Source organism: Monodelphis domestica, chromosome 1, assembly GCF_027887165.1.
Source record: "Monodelphis domestica isolate mMonDom1 chromosome 1, mMonDom1.pri, whole genome shotgun sequence".
NCBI classification, from domain to species: domain Eukaryota; kingdom Metazoa; phylum Chordata; class Mammalia; order Didelphimorphia; family Didelphidae; genus Monodelphis; species Monodelphis domestica.
In genome coordinates, this window is record NC_077227.1 from 660,463,247 (window position 1) to 660,488,730 (window position 25,484).

At 38.8% G+C, this 25,484-nt stretch overlaps 1 long non-coding RNA gene across 1 annotated transcript; it reads right to left on the reverse strand.

Moving 5' to 3' along the window:
* Positions 1-1,540: 1,540 nt before the first annotated feature.
* On the reverse strand, positions 1,541-6,422 carry LOC103105324 (uncharacterized). The gene is made up of 3 exons (XR_459293.3): positions 6,273-6,422; positions 2,196-2,332; positions 1,541-1,687 (listed from the first exon to the last, which is right to left on the reverse strand). It is a non-coding gene; the product is annotated as an uncharacterized LOC103105324 (long non-coding RNA).
* Positions 6,423-25,484: the final 19,062 nt, after the last annotated feature.

A 25,484-nucleotide genomic window follows, 5' to 3' on the forward strand; every position in this document is an offset into this window, starting at 1 on the left:
AAGACAGGTAGTGATAGTTTTGGTCTCACCGGGGCACATGACAATGAATAAGAATTCAGAATTCTTGAGCTCAGAATCATAGTTATAAATTTACAAGAAATCTTAGAGGAATTGTCTAGTACATCTCACTCATTTGACAGATGAGCATGTCCAGAGATGTAAATCAAATTATCTAAGGTCACACAGCAAGTAGGGGCAGAGCTAAGATTAAAATCTGGATGTTCTTAAAGATCTAGTCCAGCTTTGTCCCATCTGGAGTGAGAAGGCCATGCTGAACCCTCTTCCCTTTCCTTCTTCACTAGTGGAGCTGAAGGTCATTTACTCTACTTTCCCATCCCTCTCCCCACTAAGATCTTGAATTAAATTTAGCAAATTTTTAACTGAGGTTAATATTTTTCTCTTGCCTCCAATCTTCCCCTTTTAAATCTCAATATACCCTTCCCCGTCACTCTGGCTTGCCTATCTCCATTCCATAACTGGTGGGAGGTCAGTCAATTTTACTCTTCTGCAGAAAAACTAATCAGGAGGGGAATTCTAGCACAAATGCTTCCTCTAGGAAGCCTACTCCGACTACACCAGCCCCCATCAATTTCCATTCTCTGAATTCCTCTTGCATTTGTATTCTGTGCCACAAATGTAGTCCTTGCCAATATGTGTCTTTGGTTTTCTTTTGTTGGTTGCTTTGAGCCCCTGACAATGGAGACATGGAATTTAATTTGTAACTATGCATAAGTCATCTAACTTTTCTGAACTCCAGGGTCAAAAATTTTAAAGTTAAATGATGTATTCTTACTTAACTAAAATCTTGTAGTGTTTGTCTTATAGTTATGAGGACCAAAATGAAATAATATGTCTAAGATGCCATAGAAACTATAAATAGGATCCATAGCTGGGGTTCTAGACCTGCCTTCCCTACAATGGATAGATTTTAGGGAGACCATAAACTTTTTTTCAATCTTTTATTATTTCTTAGGATCAGTACTGTGCATTGGTTCCAAGGTAGAAGAATGGTAAGGGTGAGGCAATGAGGATTAAGGTCACACTGTTGGGAAATTTCTAAAATCAGATTTGAACCCAGGACCTCCTGTCTCCTAGGTCTGGCTCTCAATCCACTGAGCCACCTAGCTGCCTTCCACAAACTTGTTTAAAAAATGTTTTTGATAATTATTTCAATATAATTGATTTCTTTTGTAATAATGGATATTTTATTTTATGCCTTTAAAAGCAATGTATTCAGAGGCATCTAGGTGGTTCAGTGGAGAATCAGGCCCAGAGACAAGAGATTCTGGGTTCAAATTTTACCTTAAACACTTCCCTGTTGTGTGACCCTGGGCAAGTCTCTTACCCCATTGCCCAGCCCTTACTGCTCTTCTGTCTTAGAATCAATAACCAACATTGATCCTAAGAAAGAAGGTAAGGATTTTAAACAACAACAACAAAAATGAAACAACCAATCCCCAATGTGTTCTGAGAAGGGGTCCATAGGCTTCACCAGAACAATGAAGGAGAGTAGGACACACACAAAATAAGAAGCCTGGTCTATAGAAGATCAGCTCTTTTATTGCCATTATTGTCTTGTTTATGTTTCCTGATCATTTTACAGCTGATGTTTGTCTCCCTAGGAAGCCCATACAGTCCTTCTGGGCAAGAACTATGGGCAAGGCATTCTCTCGGTCCCTCCTGGTGCCTAGAATGGGGCAGGAGATGCGATCACAAGCTCCATAAGTATTTTACTAGTTTTGACATTGCCCTCCTCTTTCCAGCCCAGAAGAATATTCACTCTGCCTGGCTTTGAACTTGCCTTTGCACTAGTCCTTTGCACACTCATTCACACACACACACACACACACACACACACACACACACACACACACCCATACACACACAGAGAATAGCAAAAGCCATTAGGAATATTTCTTCTTGCAATGGGGAGCTCTCTCCTCTGTTAGCTCCAGGAATGAGCCTTTTCTTGGGTTCGGTGCCAGAGAGGAAGCACAAGTTTGTTGAGACTTTGCAAAAGTCACTTCATAAAGCAACCAGGTATTGATTTTGCCCAAATGGAAAATTCTCTTCCCTGAATCCTGTCTGACACACCCTTCTTCTCCCCATGCTCAGAGCATCTTTTAGCTAAAGGAACTAATGCCCAACCTCAATCCCTCCTGCTGTTGTGTAAAAAACAAAACAAACAAACAGACCTCAAACCCAAAGCCTGCATTTCCTTTTTTCCTTCTCTTTCCCAGCAGTAGAGATGAAAAGCTATGGGTTCCAAGAAGAATTCTTTCAGCCACCTTATGATTCCCATGAAAAATCAAGTGTGAAGGGGATGGAAAATCTGGGGAAGGAAGAGATTACTATTATGAATTATAATCATTATTATTATCAAATAAAATAATGGCATGGTATGAAGGCATTTTGAAAAGTATAAAATTGCTCCCCCCACCTCATTTTTTTATTTTTTGTTACAAAAGATAGCTTTTTGAGTAGGGGTGGAGTGGGATGGGAGGAACATTAGATATTTAGAGTTGGAAGGGATATCAGAGGTCATCCAGGCCAATCCTCCCATTTTATAGATGAGGAAAATGAGGCCAAGAGAGGTCAAGTGACTTGCCTAATGACACATAAGGAATGAAAGAACTGGGATTTGAACTCAGATCCTCTAATTTTATGCCAATCAATCAACCAATAAATTATTAAGTACATACTATGTACTCGGAACTTGGGATACAAGCACAAAGAATAAAATAATCCCTATTCTCAAAGATCTTACAATCTGTGGGGGAAGACAACACATATATAGATAAATGTGCAGTAAAAAATTTAAAGTACATGCACACACATATACATACAACACACAAATGTACATATAAGCATGTGTAGATATGAATAGATGTATATATACATGTTTATTGTGGCTGGCTGTTGTTTGTCCTTTGTACTCAAAGAGGACCAAAATGACATCACTGCATGATATCTTTTGACTCACGAGTAAATTGGATTTAAGTGATGCAGAGTGGTGCAAAGCCATCTGCCTCCCTTTCTCTTCCAGTGTCATCAATGTCCAGTTTGCAGATAAAAGTCAAGATGACTGGTGATGGCTCAGGACACAGTGCATGACCTTGGCATCTTTGATGTCTGACCAAGTTCTGAGCACTCCACAAAGCCTGCTTCAATCACCTTCATGGTCTTTGGAACAAATTGTTCTCACTCATCCCTTCTGCCAGGGAGAGTCTTCACACACCTCAGGTAGATGCTCCCTAACTCACCAGAAGATTTGAGGATAGACAGACAGACAGGCAGACAGAGAGATAGACACACAGCTAACTAGATAGAAAGAGATAGACAGAGAGAGTCAGACAGATAAAGGCAGAGAGACAGACAGATTGATTGATAGAGATATATAGATAAACAGACAGGTAGATAGGTAGAGACAGAAAGATATAGACAAATAGAAAGACAGACAGAAAGATAGATAGAGATAGACAGATAGGCAGACAGACAGAGGCAGACAGACAAACTGATATACATACATACATACATACAGATAGATAGATAGACAGATAGGTAGGTAGAGACAGACATATAGATATAGACCAACAGACAGAGAGATAAAGACAGACAGATAGACAGATATATGAGATAGCTAGAGGCAGAGAGACAGACAAATAGATAAATAAGTAGGTAGATGGAAGGATAGATAGATAGATAGATAGACAGGTAGATAGATAGATAGATAGATAGATAGATAGATAGATAGATAGATAGATAGATAGATAGATAGATGGGTAGATGGATAGATAGATGGATGGATAGATGGATGGGTAGATGGATGGGTAGATAGATAGATGGATGGGTAGATAGATAGATAAATAGAGGCAGACAGACAGACAGGCAGGCAGAGGGTCAGGAATTGCTCCATGCAGAAGAAGCGGGTCTGAGCTTTGTTTAAAGGAAGAGACAGACTTCTAAAAGGCAAGGAGAGATAATGCATTGTAGGCATTAATTAGTTCAGCCAGAACAAAAACATAAAAATTGGAGATATAATGCTATGAACGAGGAACAAAAAGTCCAGTTTGGCAGAATCACGGGGTTTGGGAAGGGGAATAATGTCTGTTGAGCCTGGAAAGATAAGTTGAGGTTAGATTATAGGGCTTTAAAAGCTAAACAGAGGAGTTTCTCTTTGATCCTAGAGGAAATAGAAAGCTATTAGGATTGATTGATCAGGGAAGGGTATGGTCAGATCTGAACTTAAAGAAGATGACTGGCAGCTGAGAGTGTGAGATTAATTAGAGTAGAGACAGACTTGTAATTGGGAGATTGTTAGAGTAATGTAGGTAAGAGATAGTGAGGGCCTGAACTAAGGAGGTATCTGTGTGTGGAAAAAAAGGAAGAAGTCATTTGGGAGAGACGTGACGGAGACAGTGACAAAATTTGGCAACTAATTGGATATGTGAGGGAAGAATGAGGATACATCCAAATGCTTCCCCCATACCACTCCACCTCAGTATATTTGGAAATGAATGTGATATAAAAGTAAGAGATACAGATTTTTAAAAAACTAAAGAATAGAGAAGGAAAGAAAGGGGGAAGAAAGGAATGGAGAAGAATAGAAGGAAAGGAAGGAAAGAGAGAGAAGAAGAAAAGAATAAGGGAAGAGAGGAAATGGCATTTATTAAATACTTACCATTTGCAAGGCACTATACTAGATACAGGGTTACAGATACAATTTTTAAAAAATGATAGTCCTTGATCTCATGGAGTTTACATTTTAAAAAGAGAAGACAACACACAAAGGGCATTTGAAGCAGGGCAGTGTATAGAGAACTGTGCAAATGTAAAAAAAATAAAATTTAAATCATAGCTTTAGAGCATAAAGTAATTTAGAGGTCATCTAGCCTAATCCTTTTATTTAGTTAATTCATTCATTTTCTAAACCCTTACCTTTTGTCTTATAATCAATATTAAGTATTGGTTCTAAAGCAGAAGGGCAGCAAGGGCTAGGCAAGTGGAATTAAGTGACTTGTCCAAGGTTACAGAGTTAGGAAGCATCTGAGGTCAGCTTTGAATCCAGGATCTCCCACCTCTAGGTAGGGCTCTCTATCTATTGATCCACCTAGTTGCTCCCAACCCCTTTATTTTAGAGTTGAGTAATCTAATGCACAGGACAGCTAAGGACCATTCTTGGGAAGTTATTCTATCAGCCCTGACTCCACTAAGACCTCCTCTGATGCTTCATCATGGCATGGAAGAGATCTATGTGGTTTGAGAAAGGTTATACCAGTGGAAGAAGAACTCTTGCCAGTCCTACAAAGTTGGAAAACCTTTGCATACGGGTCCAACATTAAGTGAACAATGTATAAAAGAAACAGAGGACCATTCCAGCTGTACCCCATGAGAGAAGCTCTTGCATATGGGTCCAACATTAAATGAACAAGGCATAAAAGACACAGAGAACCATTCCAGCTGTTCGCCGTGGGAGAAGCTCTTGCATATGGGTCCAATATTAAATGAACAAGGCATAAAAGACACAGAGGACCATTCCACAGCTCTGCTCCATGGAAAAAACTCAACAGCAGAAGGTTGTGGTCCCAATGAATATTCTTGGCTATGACAACTCCCGAAGACCAAGGTGGAGAAGGGGTTGTTATATGTATCAGGATAAAGTATTTGCACACTGATGAAATTATGAATCTGGAAATTACTGAGGTAGGACAAGACACACTGCCTCACTACCTGATTTCCTTTAGACACTGGAATACAACCTACATGCTCTCACTTTGGACCTGGGGAAATGTTTATCCCAAAGACAGGTAGATTTTGTGGATGGTTGGTAATCACACCTACACACACACACCAAGACAGACATACATGGTCTTATAAACATGCATATGTATTAGATGCAGATAGGTGGTTCAGTGGCCAGAGCTCTGGGTCTGGAATCAGGAAGGTATGAACTTAAATTCATCCTCAGACACTCACCTTGGACAAGTCATTTAACCTCTGTTTGCCTTAGTTTTCTCATTTGTAAAATGAGTCTAAACAGCACTTCGTCTCAGGGTTGGTGCAAGTATCTAATGAGATATTTGTAAAAGTGCTGAACACAGGGTCTCGCACACAGTAGGTGCTCCATCAATGCTTTCCCCCCTTCTACATGTATACATGCACATGTGCAAATGAGAGACAATAATGTTAGCTCAGCTCCTTTCTAGAGTCTGCCTGACTGATTTTCCTTCTCAGAGAGCATCAGTAATCCAAACAAAAAGGTGGTGACTCACCGGAGATGACTCAGCTCTGTCCTTGCACTCAGCAAAGGGCAAAATGCTCCTTATCTTCTCTATCTTCCCAGGGATGAAAGACATTCCGGCACCTCTGGGCTGCTGCATTGGCTCTGGCTCCGCCATGTAAAGGGAATGAGCTGGAGAACAAGGGAGGGATGAGTAGAGAAGCAAAGTGTCTTGTTTCAGGGGAACCCCAATTTCAGCATATATTCCCATATAACCATCTGCACTTACGAAACAAATATATTCGGGAGTTATTATTCACTTTGCAGAAGACCTCCCAAGTAGAATAAATTTAAAGAATTTCCCTTTGTGCATTTAAAATAGGACTTATTTCAAAACATTATTTCCATACAAGTTGATTCTATAAATGAAAGCACGCCTCTATATGTTTTATTTTGTTTTAGACTAGGTCTCTTCAGCTCATCCAGGCTGCACATGTAATGGCCATTCCTGGGCTTTATCCCACTGCTGATTTACACGAAAGCTTGGACCAGCTCCTTTTCTGAGACGGGCCAGTTCACACCTCCATCCACAGCCTGCTGTCCCTAGTTCCAAAGAATTTACCATATTGCTGGGAGGACTTAGCGTGGATACCTTATAGACTTTAGTCCTCCAGGACTCCTGAACTTAAGAGATCTACCAGCTGGGTTTTCACCAGATTCCCAAGATCAGAGATTATGGGCTTGAACTACCATATTTTCCTAGAGAAATCTATATTTTTTAGCATAAATTTTGGGAAAGGAGCAGTGAGGTGGCTCATTAGATAGATAGCCAGGTCAAGAGATGAGAGATCCTGGGTTCTAATTTGACTTCAAACACTTCTTAGCTGTGTGGCCCTGTGCAGGTCACTATAATTGCAACTGCCTAGCTCTTACTGCTCTTCTGCTTTGGAACAGATACTTGGTATCAATTCTAAGAAAGAAGGTAGGAATTTTTTTTTAAGTTTTGGGAAAAATTATAGGAAAGGACAAGCCCTACAGTGCGAATTCTGGTTATTGTTCAGTCGTTTTTCAGTTGTGTCTGACTGTTCATGACCCTATTTGGAGTTTTCTTGGCAGAGATACTGAAGTGGTTTGCAGTTTCCTTTTCCAGCTCATTTTACAGATGAGGGAACTGGGGCAAACAGAATAAAGGAATTGCCCAGGAGCACACAGCTATGAAATTCTTGAGGCTGGATTTGAACTCAGGATCTTCCTAACTCTAACCCTAGCACTCTATCCACTGCACCACCTAGCTGCCTCTATTGCATTTATATCCCTTCTTAAATAGAATTCTCTTTGATTAGGTCAGGGCTTTTATTTTTATAGATCAGATACAATTTTCCTTCTTCTTCTGAAGGAAACAAACATTTATTAAATGTTTGCTATGTACCAGGTACTTCACAAATATTATTTCATACCTTGCCACCTTTTTAGGTCTCCCCTGTGCATTGCCTTCTCATTAGAAAGTAAGATCTTTGATGACAGGGACTATCTAGTGTGCTTTTATTTGTATTCCCAACACTTAGCAAGTGTATGACACATAGTAAATATTTATAAATGCTGTCTCTCCTAACTATCCATCTGTCTATCCTTAATTTCTTTCTTTCTTTCTTTCTTTCTTTCTTTCTTTCTTTCTTTCTTTCTTTCTTTCTTTCTTTCTTTCTTTCTTTCTTTCTTTCTTCCTTTCTTCCTTCCTTCCTTCCTTCCTTCCTTCTTCTTTCTTTCTTTCTTTCTTTCTTTCTTTCTTTCTTTCTTTCTTTCTTTCTTTCTTTCTTTCTTTCTTTCTTTCTTTCTTTCTTTCTTTCTTTCTTTCTTTCTTTCTTTCTTTCTTTCTTTCTTTCTTTCTTTCTTTCTTTCTTTCTTTCTTTCTTTCTTTCTTTCTTTCTTTCTTTCTTTCTTTCTTTTTCCTTCCTTCCTTCCTTCTCATCTATCTATCCAATATTTGCATAGCTCTTTAAGATTTGGCAAACACTTTATATATATATTATATATTATATTTATATATATATATATATATATTATCTCATTTCTCTTCAAGGGTCAGAGGGAGTGACTCTCCTAAGACCTGTTTCATAGCTCTAAAATAGCACATTCTGGGAAGAGACAAGTGTCCATGGTGATCCCAGAACCCTCAGGGTCACTCTGGACCTTCATCCTCTCCAAACCCTGACAACCCCTTGGAGAAAGGGTAATCAGAGAGACTTCAGGATTCCAATCAGCTCTGCTCACAACCCAAGACAAGGACAAAAGATAAAGATTGTCCTCTCTAGCTCCTGACCTCAACCCCTTTCCATGAACTCAGCTGGGAGTTTCCAGAGCCCTCAGGGAGCTGGCTAACTCACAAAGACCACATCCGGCCAGCACCACAGGCCCTACTGTTGGGCCATTCCCAGAATTAAACAAAGCTGGGAGATAAATGATCTGGGAGGGGGAAGGGAGGTAGGAGAAAGGAGAGAATGAATCATAGGATAGTCAGTCAATATCAATGATTACTCTTTACTGAGGGTCTGGATTGATGTTCATACTTGAGCACTTGTGGACATTCATAGAGAAGCGATGCTATGGGCTTCAGTTTCCTTTTCTGTAAGGGGCTAGACTAACTAGCTTCTGAAACAGAAACCTGACTCCACTGCCCAGGGCTCAGATATATTATAACAATGTCTGGTCTTTAAGCCTTTTATCTCTTTTTTCTCTCTGTTGGTATGTGCTCTAGAGGGGAGGGAGGGGAGACAGGGACCCAAACAGCCAGATCACAAAACTCCCTGCATGTGCTTACACTAAGATGCTCATGAAGAAGCATGAGTTCCTTTCTAAATCCCATCCATGGTACTGAGGGCTTCCAGTCTCCTCATTCCCCCACTCTCCCTTTTAACTTGAGGTGACTTGTTCCCATTACCTTTATACTATCATAAATCTAGACCTCAGAGGCCAGCTAGATTGCCCATTAACAGATGAGGAACTCCAGAGAGGTTTAAAACTTGCCCAAGGTCTTGAAGGCAGCTAAGTATTTAGATGGGATTTGAACCCAGGTCCTCTGACCTTAGAGGGGAATTAGTGTAATGCAGAGGGGAAAATGAGCATATTGGTCTTGATTGCCCCTGAAATCCCTTCTAGCTCTAGAGCTATGATCTGATTATAGTTCTTTCCACTCTATCACACCAATTCCCATCTCATGCCCTCCCAAGGACCATAAGGGATGACAAAAAAACCTCATGCAGAACTCAGTGCTCAAGCTTTGCTTTGAAGGAAGCTAAAAATTCTTAAGAGGTAGAAAAGGAGAAAAACTACATTCCAGACATGGGCAACATCCTTTGCAAAGGCACCAAAAAGGGAGACAGAGAATTATATGTGAGGAACCAAGAGGATAGTTAAGCTGGATTGTAGAGTGTGAAGGAGAGTAATGCATTTTGGAATGGTGTATGTGAACCAGGTTGTAGTTTCCTCTTACATTAGGATGTAGATACCCCAAATAAAAGGGGTTTGAATTTATCCTAGAGGTAACTGGGAGCCAGTGAAGTTTATTAAGTAGAAGAGTGACACAGTCAGACCTGTGCTTTATGAAAATAATTTTGACAACTGTATAAAGGATAGATTTGAGAGGGGAAAAATTTGAATCAAGACTAGTTAGGCAACTATTCCAATAGTTTAGGTGAGAGTAAATGAAGGCATAATAGGGTGGCGATTGTGGGCATAGAAAGAACAGGGTCATCATAAGAGAAGTTTAAGGAGGTAAAATCAGCAAGGCATGGTCATTGATTGGATATGTGGGATAAAGGAGAATAAAGAGTCAAAGATGACTCTGAAATTGGGAATCTAGGTGACTGGAAGGATAATAGTGCCCTAGATAGACATAAGGATATTCAGAAGAAGGAAAGATAATGAGTGCTGTTTTGAACATGTTGAATTAGAGATGCCCAAAGATAATTCACTGGAGAATAATTAATAGAGGTTAGTAATATGAGACTGGAACTTTGGATAGAGACCAAGATATATGTATATGTGTGTATATCTATTTACATATATATATATATTTATGGCATTATTTCAATCTAGCATATATATGTATGGATGCATATGTGGATATATAACATCCCTTTAGGGCTCATTCACCCAATTCCCATTAACCCTGGCCATTTGAATCCCTAGAGGAGTAGATGTTAATACTTCTAAGAATATGGGTGGCTACCTTCCTAAAGCTAGCTTATGTAATAGATGATATTGGAGGGTATATTTGATGGATAAATGATAACTAATAGATCAGGCAACTATCTTTCTTTTGTCCTACCCTCCTCCCTCTAAACCTCCCTTCCTCCCTCTTCCAATCTCCCTTCCTCCTCTCTTCTTCCCTTCAGTTTCCCTTCCCCCTTCTTCTTTAGCCTCCTTCTAAGTCACTCAAGGTGAGCTATGATGTTTCAGAGGAAATACTCTTTTCTCTTCTTTATCTCAAGTAAGTGTTTATTGGGGAAAACAGGAAAGATAGAGGATAAGGTAAGAGGGGTGGAGGTTTCCCTATTATCTACTGTAAGTTTTAGGTTGGAGAATATTGAGATAAATGGCAATTCAGTCACTAGCATGAAACAGAGCAAGTCAGAGAGAGATAAGTGGACTATTGTCCTTCTTCTTCTGTCTTCAAATCAGCCAGGCCACCTCCAACTTGATTATCCCAAGTCCCAGAGATAAACCCAGCTTCTTCCTTCAAAGTCACCACCATCAACCAAAAGCCTTCAGCCAAGTCCAGTCAGCAGTTGACTCTTGCCTTCCACTGTTTCCCAGTCACATTCCAAATGGAATTTTACTTTGATTGGCAGCTGATCAATCTCCAGCTTCTTGTCCTTTGCATGCATTTTCTTATAATTTCTCTCTTCTGCACACTTACAAGCTCTCACAGATGTGCTTCCCCTTAATAAGCTATAAGACTTGGTTTCTTAACAAAGGCATTTACTCAAATGGCATAGCAAGGATAGAAGTCATAAAATATCTCCCCCAACATCATGGACTCACGATCTCACCCAAACACCCAGATCCCAGAAAAGTGAGGCAGAGTGGGTATGAACATAAATGCCCAACATAAATGCTACAATGGTAACAAGGCATATACATAGGGAGCCCTTGTGGCTGAAACAATTTCTGAAACTGCAGAATTTCTGTGTTATTTCTCTCTCAGAAGAGCTCTCATCAAGCTTTCGCTATGAGTCACTCTGCTATTTAGCTAGCTCTTTGTAGGGCAAGGCCACTTTGATGAACTGGCAGCTCAGCTGGGTTGCTTCTCCTAAGGTGCAGGATCTTGGCTTGAAGGACCAATATGTTTCTGTGCTGGGTTAAGTAGACCATTTAGTCTGTTGGTCTCCTGGGCTCACTCTTCAACAGGCAGCTGCAGTCTTTTTGACATTATTGGACATTGACTGGACTGGATTAGAGGGTACTGCTCTCTCTTCACCAAGAATGTGTTAGTAAACTCTAGAGGTAGGACAATAACCTTTAATGTAAGACTGACAGAAGCTTCTTCCCTTCGACATCTCTTTTTTAGAGAAATTCTTCCTAGCTCAAAAGTTCCTTCCTTTGGTAAGCCACTCTGGGTTGCCTTAGGGTGATCACTTTCAGTTCAGAGATTTTCGCCTCCCAGAGTTCTTAAAGGTCAAAAGAATGAGCACAGTTTATGTCAGGGGAACACTTTCATGATCTTGCTGGCCTCTTCATATGCAAGTAAGGTATTCCTATTTCTCAACCTTTCTAAGGGTCAGGAATGTCTATTTTACAGCTGAAAACTTTTTCCTTTACCTTTAAATGTCCTTGTCATTTAGCTTCGGCAGACCATCAATTTTTGTTGAGGTCTCACTGGGATACTCCTATCTGTGATATATAAATATTTATGCATGTATGATAAATAGATATATAAATAGATAGGTAGGAGTTGTCATTGTAGAAATAATCATTGAACCCATAAGAGCTATTGAAGTCATCAAGTAAATATATGTAGATAGAACAGAATAAGTCCAGAGACTTATTATTGGGGATACACATATAATTTATAGGCAAGATATGGATAATGATTTAGGAAAGGAGACTGGGAAGGGACAGTTAGGAAGGCAGGAGGAAAACCAGTATCATGAAAACCTAAAAAGGAAGAAATACCAAGAGGAAAGAGTGGTCAACAGCATCAGCAACAGCATCAACAGCTACAGAGAAGTCAAGAAGGATGAATATTAAGCCAAGGCCTGACTTCACAGTCCTTGATGTATTGAACAAGGAAGAAGTAATGGCTCTAGAGGGGAAAAAAAGAGCATTTGGATTAGATCAAATATACACACAAGGGAGGAAGTGGACTAAAGAGTAGAGAGCTTTTTTTCCTTTAGGAATTTGCCTGTGAAAGGGAAAAGAAAGATAGGGCATCAGCTCAAGGTGATAAAGGGTAAAATATGTGTTTTGGTTTGTTTAAAGATGGGGAGATGTGGACATCTTTTTAGGCAGCAGGAAAGGAGATAGTAGAGAAATGGGTAAAATGGAGAGGGGGTGCAATTTTGTTGCAGATGATAGGAAAGAAGAGAATTGAGAAAGAATAAAAATGAACAAACATGGCATGCAGTGAAGCAAACTTCAAAATGACCTGTTTAAACAATGTTGACTAGAAAAGGGGCAATGGATAAAAGAGCTTACATTGACACAGATCATCACTGTTTCAGAAGAAAGTTAATTTACATGAATTAATCACCACAATGAATAACACCACCAAAAGAGCCAGAAATTGCCTTTAGTCAGCAAATACTCAATTCTATTGACAGAATACAGAATAATGGCATTCATTGGCAACACTAATTCCAAATATCAACTCATTTGTATCTCATTGGGAAAAGATTGCAGAGGTTTATGAGCAATATTATTTTATGAAACAGAGAGAATATTTGGAGAAAAAAACCCAAATTTCTAGAAAACTTAGTGAGAAACCCAATTAAAACAAAGAATTCCAAAGGTATTTAAGAATGAAACTTAAAACAATAGGCAAAAAAATGGGGAAGATCTTTCAGTATTACTATAAAAAAACTATTCATTCTATCAGTGATTAAGGAATTGCACCATTTGCCTCTAACAATACAGTCATGCTATGTTGATCAAAGAAGGAAAAAATGACATTAAATAAAAAAAGATAAGAAAATCAGTTGGACTAGACCAAGCATTCATAGCTGTGGTCAGAAGTAGTCTGTGCTGGAAGCTATATAATCTTGAGGACACTGAGAGATTAATTCTCAGGATATATGAAATAATGGAGAATACACAATTCTTTGAAAATAATCTTAGATCTTATTAAATCCCCCCCCCACAAAGGCAATCAAGGAAAGACCCATGTGCCTACTTTTCCATTTGTGCAAAATCATTATTAGAATAATCTCTACATACAATCAGCATGCTTCATTAAAATCGCAGAAGAAAACAAATACTGTTTTGTAAATAATATTCCACAGGAGACTGTATATTTATAGTCACACAATTGAATGAAAGGTGGAGTGAATCCATGATCCCACTGTACATATTGTTCCTTGTCTCAACTACATTTGATTTAGTAGAGAAAAATTCCAATGCCTTAGTGACTCTGCTCCAACAAGAAGCTCCTATGCTAATATTAAAATCATACAGGATTCCTTGAAAAATGCAATGACAGGAATTACTCTGCATGATAATTCTCTAATTTTTAATATCAAGTCAAGCATAAAGCGGGGAGATACCTGCTTACTGAAAGGGCATTCCAGTATCATGAAGGATGCCCAGGACAGAGCACAAATGCAAATGGAATTCCCTATAGACAGTGAAATTCTCTAGATGCTCCTCTTTGCTATGCCAATTATTTCAAACCCTGGATTGTAAAGTCTTCAAATTAGATCAATAATCCCTAAACGAGTTTAGTCTCAGTATTCATATGGCAAGAAATCAAGAAGATAAAGAATCCTTAAGGTCCAGATTCCAACATGCATTTGAGTAAACAACCTGTCACAGAGCTGATATGTTACTACACAGATGATGGGTACATAGTATAGACAGTGAATTAGGTCCACCATTGAAGAGGAGGCCAGATTGACTTTGGAAAATTACACAGTTTTTTTGATGACCTCAAATTTCTTTTTGAAATAATGGTCTGTCATTTTAAAATTTGAAAAAAGGACCATCTTTTTAAAACTAATATTCTTCCAATTAAACTATATGGTGGCAAATAATAGAGTAACTTCCAAAGAATAAAAGTTACTGTCTACCCAAAGATTAATGAAAGTTGTACAGTGGGAGTGAACCAGTTGAAGGATATTACCAACAACAGCAAAAAATGGTAAAGGAGAAGTATTGAAAAAGATATTATAATCTTTGCACATTAGCAGAAGGAAAGCAGTAAATTGGAAAAAAATATTCTTAATAGACAGTTTCTTGGAAGGAGGTCTCATAGCTAAAATATGTAGAGAAATTATCAAATTTATGAGAATATGAGCCATTCCCCAATAATAAGTGTTCAAAAGATGAACAGATAGTTTTTGGATGAAGAAATCAAAGCTATGTAATACTAAATGGGAAAATGCTCTTTCATTATTGATTAGAGAAATGCAAATCCAAATAACTTTGAGATATCATCTCATGCTTATTAGATTGGTTAAGATGGCAAAATGGAAATGTTGGAGGAGATGTGGGAAAATGGGGATACTAATACACTGTTGGTGGAACTGTGAATTGATCTAACCATTTTGGAGAGCAATATGGAATTATGCCCAAAGAGTTATAAAACTACGCATAACTTCTGACCCCCCCAATACTATTGTAAATTTTATTTACTAAGGTGATCAAGGAAAAAGGAGCAGACATTATTCATTCTAAAATATTTATAGCAGCTATCTTTGTGGTGGCAACCCACCCCACCCTGGAAATGGAAGGAATGCCCATCAATTGGGGAATGGTTAAATAAGTTGTGGCATATAATTGTGATGGAATGCTGCTGTGCCATAAGAAATGACAAAAAGGTTAATTAAAAAAATATAGAAAGACATGAAGTTATGAAGAGTAAAAAGAACAGAACCAGGAGAAAATTATGTACAGGAACAGAAATACTGCTTGAAGAATGACTTATGTGGGTCTGCTCCAGGGGAAGAACTGATAAATAGAAATAAGCAAGAAAGTATTTTATATATGCATATATCTATTTGTCAAATGATGTCTTCTTTAGTGTGAGGGGAGGGAAGGAGAGAGGGAAAGCAGGAAGGAAGTTACCTGGGTAAATTAATATAAGAAAGGAATAATTTTAAATTAAAAAAAGAAAACTCAACTGAAAAAAAAAGGTTATGTCAGAGAAATGTATGACTGGAAAGGCAAGAAGGACAGTCATGTGATAATGGATAACTGATGGACAGCCTGTGCTCTGGTACCTGTGGAATGTTTCCTTTTAAAGGAAAGTATCCTTTTCATTCCAGTAGACACTATGGGGAATATTTACAGGTAGACCTGGACAAGTGTCACACATGATGAGAAGGCCTGGATGGGTTGAGTCAGTGGCAATGGTAGGAAGGCTCACATAGATGAGATCACAGATATATAATAAAATAAATATAAATTTATATGAAATAAATATAAATATTAGGGGTAGCTAGGTGGTGCAATAGATAGAGAGACCTGAACTTGAAATCAGGAAGATTCATCCTTGTGAGTTCAAATCTGGCCTCAGACACTTATTAGGTATGTGTCCTGGGCAAGTCACTTTACTCCCTTTGCCTCAGTTCCTCATCTATAAAATGAACTGGAGAAGGAAATGGCAAACCATTCTAATATCTTTGCCAAGAAAACTCCAAAATGGAGCCATGCAGAGTCATACACAACTGAAACAACTGAATAAACAATAATGAAATATAAATATTGTTATCATTATAAATAACAACAATGATGATAAAAGGGCATGGGACCTTCAGTTTGTTAGGAATCCAAGGACTCTGGATGAGGGCCTAGAGACAAAATTGTCCTGGCTCCGAATATTTCCCTGAAACCTTGTAAAATTTTTTTCTTTAGGGCCATATTCTGAGGGGAAACCTGGTTCCTGGAACAACAAACCCTATTCCTGTACTGAAATCCAGCATGTTTTTAAAGGAGGAAATTTAATGAAAAAGAAGACTCTGAGTGAAATTAGCATTTTATTTATTTTTATTTATTTTATTATTTTTTAAACATTATTTTATTTGGTCATTTCCAAACATTATTCATTGGAAACAAAGATCATTTTCTTTTCCTCCCCACCCCCCACCCCACCTCTTCCATAGTCAACACATGATTCCACTGGGTATCACATGTGGTCTTGATTCAAACCCATTTCCATGTTGGTATTTGCACTAGAGTGTTCATTTAGAGTCTCTCCTCAGTCATATCCCTCCACCCCTGTAGTCAAGCAGTTGCTTTTCCTTGGTGTTTTTACTCCCACAGTTTATCTTCTGCTTGTGGATAGTGTTTTTTAGATCCCTGCAGATTGTTCAGGGACATTGCATTGCCACTAATGGAGAAGTCCATTACCTTCGATTGTACCACAGTGTATCAGTCTCTGTGTACAATGTTTTCCTGGTTCTGCTCCTCTCACTCTGCATCACTTCCTGGAGGTTGTTCCAGTCTCTATGGAATTCCTCCACTTTATTATTCCTTTTAGCACAATAGTATTCCATCACCAACATATACCACAATTTGCTCAGCCATTCCCCAATTGAAGGGCATCCCCTCATTTTCCAATTTTTTGCCACCACAAAGAGCGTAGCTATGAATATTCTTGTACAAGTCTCTTTCCCCATTATCTCTTTTGGGTACAAACCCAGCAGTGCTATGGCTGGATCAAAGGGCAGACAGTCTTTTATCACCCTTTGGGCATAGTTCCAAATTGCCCTCCAGAATGGTTGGATCAGTTCACAACTCCACCAGCAATGAATTAATGTCCCTACTTTGCCACATCCCCTCCAGCATTCATTACTTTCCTTTGCTGTCATGTTAGCCAATCTGCTAGGTGTGAGGTGATACCTCAGAGTTGTTTTGATTTGCATCTCTCTGATTATAAGAGATGTAGAGCACTTTTTCATGTGCTTATTAATGCTTTTGATTTCTTTAACTGAAAACTGCCTATTTATGTCCCTTGCCCATTTGTCAATTGGAGAATGGCTTGATTTTTTGTACAATTGATTTAGCTCTTTGTAAATTTGAGTAATTAAACCTTTGTCAGAGGTTTTTATGAAGATTGTTTCCCAATTTGTTGCTTCCCTTCTGATTTTAGTTACATTGGTTTTGTTTGTACAAAAACTTTTTAATTTGACGTAGTCAAAATTATTTATTTTGCATTTTGTGGCTCTTTCTAAGTCTTGCTTGGTTTTAAAATCTTTCCCTTCCCAAAGGTCTGACATGTATACTATTCTGTGTTTGCCTGATTTTCTTATAGTTTCCTTCTTTATGTTCAAGTCATTCACCCATTTTGAATTTATCTTGGTGTAGGGTGTGAGGTATTGATCCAAACCTAATCTTTCCCACACTGTCCTCTAGAAATTAGCATTTAATTAAAGTCCACAAGTGGCAGCTACTGAGTACTAGAGCATGTGGTAGGGGGCTATGTTTGGTCAAAGAAAAGGGGGTAAAAAAGAGGGGAAGGAAAACATATGAATAAGAGAATGAACAACAAAACACCATTTATAACCAAAAGCATGGTGTGTTTTTGTACTCCAGGTAAGTTTTGAAAAATTCTCTCTTTACCATTGAAGATTTTGAAATTTTGAAAGAAATATAATTGACTGGTATCACAAAGCAAATGCTTTCATGCCACAGAAACAAGAATTTTCTAGCTTGGAAAATAAGTACCCTTACACAAATAATATTAAAATGTGTCTCTCATCATACCCCTTTACTGTGTTGTAGCCTAGGAGGCAGCCTACTTTGCTTATCCCTCATTCCAGTTCTGATCATGCGTAAGATTATATATAATGATAAGATTCACGTAACATAAAAGTGTTATATGGATTTAGAGAAGGAGAAAGCTTAGTAGTCTAGGGTGGCTAGGGAAGGTTTTATTCTTCTATAGAACTTGAAGGACAAAAGGATGGAGGAAGCTCAATCCCAATATCAGCACCTGCAGCAGATGCCCAAAGGTAGGAAGAATGAGGCATGTGTTGAGGGATATGGCTTGGCTAAATGGAACAATGGGACTGGGTGGTCTTTCAAATGACAATAAATACACTCACTGGCATCTATTAAGAACAGAAAAGAAACCCAAACCTTGTGAAAACAATGATTGGGTGCCAGCCCAGCTCTAGTTTTGTGTCTTGAGGTTGCCAAAATGTTAGAAATTGAAAAGGCAGGCTGCCATCTTAGATGCATCCTTCTAAAGCTGTGGTGAGTGCTTAAGAAATCTGAACATCCTTCATTCTCAGAAAAGTCCCCACAGAGCCTGAATTCTCCAGAGATGCTGCAAGAGGGAAGAGATGGGAAAGAAGACTAGTTCAGTTCTCTTAATTTATTTCATTATTAATGAATGAATCCACATATTTTGCTTTTACTGTGTTGATATGTTATCAATTAAATCTAGGTATAACACATATATAACATATAACATCATATATATTACATATGTGTGCAACTTTGCTCCTTATACAGAACACTCTATTTCCATTCTCCACGTCTTTGCACTGGAACCCAGGGGTCCTCTCTCCTAATCCAGTATTCTTTTTTTTTATTTATTCAAAGGTATTTTATTAACCCAGTTACATGTGATAATTTTCAACATGTGTTTTCTGAAATTATAAGATCTCTCCTTCCCTTTCCCTCTGCTCCAATTTGATCTGGATGATACATGTCTTATCAGGCAAAATACGCTTCCATATTGGTCATTGTTGTAAGAGAATACTCATATAAAACCAAGATCCCCAAATAAAACCATAAATATGCTTGTGTGAAAGCTAGTGTGCTGTGATCCATATCTGCCTTTCTCTGATCCACAGCTCTTTCTCTGGAGGTGGATAGCATTCTGTGTCTTAAGTCCTTTAGAATTGTCCTAGATCATTGTATTGCAGAGAATACTAGCCCACTATTCTTTCCACTACAGTCTAGTCCATATAGGAGATGGTCAGCAAATATGTTGGTTTCATTCATTAGTAATGAATGTCTGAACTGATGATTCCATCAATATAGGGAGCTCTTAGAGTAGAAACCTCCTCTGATGTAGATTTCTAGATTATTGGTAACTGATAGTTTCACAAAACTATTATATTCCAGAGCCAGGACTTGAACACAGGTCTTATTGACTCCACAGTCAGCCCTCTACCTACCATGATAGGCTGATCCTTTAAGAAATATAAAAATTTCACACACAGAAGCTATCCTTGGGAAGAACTAGCCATGTTCACGTATCTCTCATTGCTTGAAGACCAAAAGCCTCTTTCTCTGCACTGGTCAGGAGTCACATTATATTCTAGGTGTCAAGGTCCTCAGGGACAGGATGAGGCCAAGTATTGAAAGTGTGGAGAGGGGAGATAGGAGGAGTACACAGAATCTGAAGTCATGGGTAGTTCTATCTGGAGACTAATATTCAAGTACCACTTGGGCTTGATGGAGATTTTCTCTGGGTCCCATCTTTCCTTCTGCTCAGATTCCCTCCCTCCCTTTTTAAAAGAAAAGTGAAACGGAACATTGGGCTCAGATGATGGAGAAAAGGAGTTGAAGGTGGCCATTGAGAGGCAGCTGAGTTAGGAAGGTTTTAATTTAGTCTGATCAGATCTTGGTAGGTTATACTTCCATGAAGAGCACAAAAGGGGAGAGAAAAGTCAAGGGTGGAACTGCTTTCTGAGTCTTCTGCTGTCACCTTTTCCCTCTCTATTAGATCTGTACCTCTCCTACACCCTGCCTCCATCACTGCCTTGTCATGGTGGAAGGGCTATAGATTGGAAAAGGAATATAAGGATGAATATTGTCACCTTATTTATTTAATTTATATCATGTAAAATGTCAGGCTGGACAAATCAAAGTCAGAATTAAGGTTGCTGAGAGAAATATCAACAGTTTCAAATTTGCAGGTGATGTCACCCTGATGGCAGAAAGCAAAGAAGAATTAAGAAGCCTCTTGATGAGGGTGAAAGAAGACAGTATAAAATCTGACTTGAAGTTTAACGTTAAAAAAAAACAAACAAGCAAACAATCAAGATCTTGGCAACTGGTCTTATAACTTCCTGGCAAACAGAGGACAAAGAACTGGAGGCAGTGTCAGATTTTATATACCTGGGCTCAAAGATCACTGCAGATGGCGACTGCAGCCATGAAATTTAAAGGTATTTGCTCTTTAGAAGAAGAGATATGGCAAATCGGGATAGTGTACTAGAAAGTAGAAATATCACCCTGCCCAACAAAAGTCCATATGGTCAAAGCTATGGTTTTTCCAGTAGCAATGTATGGCTGTGAGAGTTGGACTATAAGGAAAGCTGAGTGCTGCAGAAGTGATGCTTTCAAGTGGTTGGTAGAGTGACTTTTGAGTGGTGGTGCTGGAGAAGACTTTCGAGAATCCTTTGGACAGTAAGGAGATCAAGTCAATACTTAAAGAAATTAATTCAGATTATTCTCTGGAAGGTCATACTGAAGCTAAAGCTTAAATACTTTGGCAATATAATCAGAAGACAGGATTCAGTGGAAAAGATCCTGGTGATGGGAAAGATTGAAGGCAAAAGGAAAAGGGAACGGCAGAGGATGAGATAGTGTCATGGAAATAATAAACATGGTTTTGGGTAGACTTTGAGAGATAGTGGAGGATAGAAAGCCCTGGAATGTTATAGTCCATGGAGTTATGAAGAATCAGTCAGGACTACCAACTCAACAACCCAAAACCTCTCCCAACATCACCCCATGATTGGGATCAACTTTAACAAATTAGAAGAACAGAACAAGGAAGTATCGTGGTAGTCATTATTAGCATGTATGGAGCACCCCTAGAAATATACAAAAGAGAAGACATCTCTGTCTTTGGTGACCTCCTCTCCTCCCAAGCACCTCCCTCTTCAAGAGGCAATTTAGCAGAGAAAGCATTGAATCTGGAGTAAAGAAAATCTAGCTCAATTTCTAGTTTTAACATTTACTATTGTCACTTCTTTGTACCTCAGTTTCCCCATCAATAAGATGGGGATAATAATACTTCATCAAGTTGTTGTGAGGAAAGTACAGACCTTAAGGTCTGCAGTTAGATGATGATGTAAATTTGTAATCTGTAGAGGGAGCTATGATTAGTACCAGTGCCTCTTTAGTAGTCAGGACCCTGACACTCAAGCCCTCAGCCTACCTATCATGTGTACCATCCATCCATCATCAGAGGGTAGGTACTCTGGTGGTAACACTTTTACCTCTGCTCTACTCCTTTGTGGGTCTGGCTGATTTTTTGTCTATCTAAGGGACGTGGACTAGGTTTAGTTCTATGAGAGCCCAGCCTCTAATAAAAGAAGTTAGGCTTCTTTTTCCTCACCTTCTTTAGCTCATTCACCACCCCATTCTGACATCTGGTGACAATTTCTTTATAGCTTAGATTATGCCTCCCTTTTACAGTTTCCTAACCCTAAACCCCTAACAGAGGAGGAGGGTAGAAAGATCTACCCAGAATATAATATGAATAATAAATGAGACAATCCCTACACCTAAAAGGAAAGGAATAACTAGCATTATTAAGCACCTACTATGTGCCAGGAAATATGCTAAGTCTTGAGGGCACCAAGAAAGGTAAAAGTAGCCCTCAAGATGCTCACAATCCAGTGGAGAAGTCAACATTCAGACAACTATATACAAACAAGATATATACAGAGTAACCTGGAGATAATCAAGAGCAGGACTCTAGAATTAGAGGGTTGGGAAAGGCTTCTTGCAGAAGTGGAGATTTCAAAGAAACCAGGGAAGCTGGGTAGAAAAGAGGAGGCAGAGTATTCCAGAAATGGAGGACAACCATTGAAAGCTTGGGAGTCAGGAGACAAATTATCTCATGCAAGGAGCAACAACATGGCGAGTTTTACAGGACCACAGAGGGGAAGGTGGGGAAGTATTATAAAGTACATGTAAGGTATATGAATAATATAAAGTCAGGAAGAAGAAAGGCAATAAAGGGCTTTATAAGGGAGACAGAGGACTTTATATGTAAGCCCTCACATGTAGTGAGTCTGTGCCCCACCATGGAATGTAGGGGTTTTGTATCACTCAAGGGGAGGCAGAATAGACCCCTCTAGCCTCTTATCTCCCCATTCTTCTTTAAGGGAGACTTTGTTTTCTGCCAGAAGGAGAAACAAGAGGTTCAGACCAAGAGTTGCCATCAGAGGGAAAGGGTACTAGGCTAGAATTATATCTATGTACTCCCTTAAATATAGGGAGTCAAGGACATGTAGTTTTCAGGTTCCAGCTAAGCTTTTGATGGCTAGACATTAATGGGGAAAAGAGGACCCCAAGCTCACCAAATACCTATTCTATAATGAACACATAGAGGAGACAGAAAAGAAATGGATTTATCCAAGTCAATAGCAAAACACAAATCAGAGAAAGCATAGAGACAATAGAGAGAAAAGGAGCAACCCCACTGGGAACAAAATGACTCAGTTCCACCAAGAGAGAGTCTCAGAACTTACTCAAGGGGAAATCCCCAAAGTCTAAAGTGTAACGATTTGATGATAGGGACATGACAGAGACTGCAAGCTCCTCATTTCAGCTTCTTTCCAGTCTTATTCTCTCTTCAACAACCTGAAGTAGGGTTCACATTGTCCATTTTTTTCTCTCAAGGCTGGGAGCCAGAAAGCCTGAAATGACTTTAGAGTCTGAAGGAATTAAAGAAACTAGAGCTTTCCTCTGCTTGCCTTGGCTCCGACTCTCACTCCATAGGTGCTGGGCATTGATCTCCACAGATGAAGAGAGAGACTCATACCAATGGACTCTGGGACTCATGGTATATGTATTTTATCCTAGAGGAAGCAGGTAGTCACTGAAGTTGATTGAATATGGGATGACATAATGAGATTTACACCCTAAGATGATTTATTTGATGGTTGATTAGAGAAATGGACTGGAAGAGAGTTGAGACAGGGAAACCAACCATCAGGCTATTGATCTGGTTCAAGGGTGAGGTGGTGAGACCCTTGTAAAAGCTTGTCGTGGTGTCAGAGGATAAAGGGGTGCATATATGAGAGATATTTTGAAGATATAATCTATAGAACCTGGCAACTGTTTGGGTATGAGAGAGAATGAGAAGCCAAGGATAACAGTGTTGTGAGTTTGGGTAACTAGGGAGATGGTGGCATATTCCACATTAAGAGAAATTAAGAAAAGAGGAAGGTTTTTGAGAAAATAATGAGTTCAGTTTTGTATATATTGAGCTTCAGTGTCTATAAGATATATATATGGACATATATATGTAAATATATATATATGATAGACAGCTCAAGATGTCTGATAGGTAGTTGGAGATATGAGACTGAAAGTAAGGAGAAAGATTGGAGCTGGAAAAATAAATGGGAGAATCACTTACATAGAGATGAGGGTTGAATCCATAGGAGCTCATGAGATCATTAAGTGAAATTAATGTAGAAATAAGAGAAGAGGACCAAGGACAGCATCTTAGGGGACCACTATAGAGTTTTAGGCATGACTTGAATGAATATTTAGCAGAAGAAACTGAGGAGTGGTCAGACAAATAGGAGATACAGAGGAAGCACTATCACAAGAACTTAGAAGAAAATATCAAGGAGAAGAGGGTGCCTGGCAATGGCACCACATGCAAAGAAGTCACGAAGAATGTGAATTCATCCATGTGGACTGGAATGACTTCCAGGAATTGATGCAGAGTGAAAGGAGCAGAACCAGGAGAACATTGTACATAGAGACTGAAAAACTGTGGTATAATCGAATATAATAGACTTCTCTAATAGTAGCAATGCAATGATCCAGGACAGTTCTGAGGGATTTATGAGAAAGGAGCTATCCACATCCAAAGAAAGAACTGTGGGAGCAGAAATGCAGAAGAAAAACATATGTTAGATCACATGATTTGATGGGGCTATGATTGGGGATGTAGACTCTAAACAATCACCCTAGTGCAAATATCAAAAATATGGAAATAGGTTCTGATCAAGGACATATGTAAAACCCAGTGTAATTGCATGTTGGCTACAGGAGGGGATTGGGGGGAAAGGAGGGAAAGAACATGAACTATGTAACCATGGAAAAATATTCTAAATTAATTAATTAAATAAAAATTTCCCCCCCAAAATAATTAAATTAAATTAAAAAAGAAGAATGCAAATTGAAAACAAAGAATGCTCAGAAGTGCACATTTGACACAAAATCATTTTTTAAAAACAAAAACAAATTTAAAACAAGATTTAGTAGCTTAACTTATAACTACTATTACATTCTCTTAGAAGACTGATACTTAAACATCTCATTGGAACAAAAAGCAGTTTGTAAGACTTTTAATTAACATTTTATATTTCATCTAGGCCAGGGGTTGGCAAATTACAGCCTTGGGGCCAAATCTAGCCTGCTGCCTGTTCTTGAACAAAATAAGCTAAGAATGGTTTTTCTACAAAAACCATTCTTAGCTGGTGGGCTGTACAAAAACAGATGGTCAGCCAGATTTGGTCCTCAGACTATAGTTGAAGATCCCTGATTTAGGCTCTTGAACTTCTAGTAGGGAAGGAAAGAGAATAGGCATTTTACAGAGTCTACTATGTGCCAGGGACTGTGCTAAGGGCTTTACAAAATTGATCTCATTTGATCCTCATAACAGTTCTAGGAGTTAGATGCTATTGTTATCTTCATTTTACAGATAAGGAAACTGAGGCAAACAGAGGCTAAGTAACTTGCCATAGCTAGTAAATATCTGAAGTGGGACTTGAACTTAGTTCTTCCTGACTCCAATCCTGACACTATCTACTTCACCAACTAGCAGTACATATCAGCTGGGAAAACATCCAGTTTTGGCCAGTTCTCTTGTCTATATCTATCTATCCTCTCCAAGAGTCCTGGAGAAATTATCAGCTATTTGTCTTGTTACTATTCATCTTTTTTTTCCTATTGTCTCCAGGGAGAAATATCTGATTGGAGATGGGAACATGGAGACAAGTTAGAAGGCTGGCACACCAATGCTCTTCCCCATATGGAAAATACGAATCCTTATTGTTGCTGTTTAGTTTTAGTTTTAGGTTTTTTTTTGCAATTGTGTCTGACTCTTTGTGACCCCATT